Below are 1,376 nucleotides of genomic sequence, written 5' to 3' on the forward strand. Positions count from 1 at the left end.
TTTATGAAAAGCACAATGAGATAACTGTTGTTGTGATTCAGCGCTATATAAATAAAATTGAGTTGAATTGAAACTCACAATCATTGTCTTACAATGGAGGATGACTGCACTCAGTCTCCTTTTTCTCATACTAACAGCTGAGAGGGGGGTCTTCACTTCCAAAACTTTCAGCTTCAAACACTTCCTTTCCTGCATTTAAAAAAATAAATCTTTAAAATAACAGAAAAAGTTTGGCTAGCTCATTGCCCCAAAATTTAAAAAAAGAGAAGAAAAATTGTGTGTGTAGCTCCAGTTAAAACAAAGAACATTTTCTATTATTAAAAATAAAGGAAACTTCTGAAAATGTTGAAATCATTCTTCAAAAAAAGTTGAAATCAAACTTTAAAAAAAGTTGAAATCAAACTTTAAAAAAAGTTGAAATCAAACTTTAAAAAAAGTTGAAATCAAACTTTAAAAAAAGTTGAAATCAAACTTTAAAAAAAGTTGAAATCAAACTTTAAAAAAAGTTGAAATCAAACTTTAAAAAAAGTTGAAAAAAGCGGCAAAAAAGTTGAAAAAAGTCACATTGTGCACTTACTTTCCCAAAGCCAGTCATATTTTTTGGACGAGGGAAAAATATTTTAAAACACAATTTAGAATATTGGGGTGGCATTGTTTAAAATCTGGCATATAGCTACATATTTGCAAAAATTAAAGTCTGTTAATACATTTTAAAGTGTATTTCAAGGTTTTACGACTGCTACACATCTTCAAAAATGTGTTTTTCTCTTCTAAAGACTGCAAGACTGGAAGGATTGAAGTAGTTTCACGCTACTGTTACTGCAATGCACACTTTTATGTATAGTGGAGATTTATTTATTCATTTAATAACGATTACAGTGGACAAGGTCACAGCCACTTCTTTAAACACGGCAACACAGATAGATGTGAATTACTCTGGGTCAGGTAATTGAACTATTAATATAAATGGTTAATAATTATCAATAGTTCCTTAAAAACTCAAATCGAAATGAAATCTAAAATCACATTTTTAAGGGAAGACACTACAGGTAAAAACATTTTTTGCTTACAACACTTCAGTCGGTTTGGAGAGTTCTCTTCAATTCATCAAAAGTTCCCATAAGTCAGTGCCTCATTTGCCTATTTTAACATTCTATTTAAGAAAACGTATGAAAAAAATTATTGTCTAAATGAAGGCTAAGTATAGGCCTAATTTACAGGGGGGACACCTCCTCTGTAATTTAGGCATGACACCCCACCCCACTACATTAATAAAGACTTTGGCACCATGACTTGATACAGAATGGGAACACGTTGCAGAAAAAAATCACCAGAATGCAGAAAATGTTGCTCAAAAGTGGAACTCTCACCCCCCC

Source organism: Etheostoma spectabile, chromosome 7 (assembly GCF_008692095.1).
Source record: "Etheostoma spectabile isolate EspeVRDwgs_2016 chromosome 7, UIUC_Espe_1.0, whole genome shotgun sequence".
Taxonomy (NCBI): domain Eukaryota; kingdom Metazoa; phylum Chordata; class Actinopteri; order Perciformes; family Percidae; genus Etheostoma; species Etheostoma spectabile.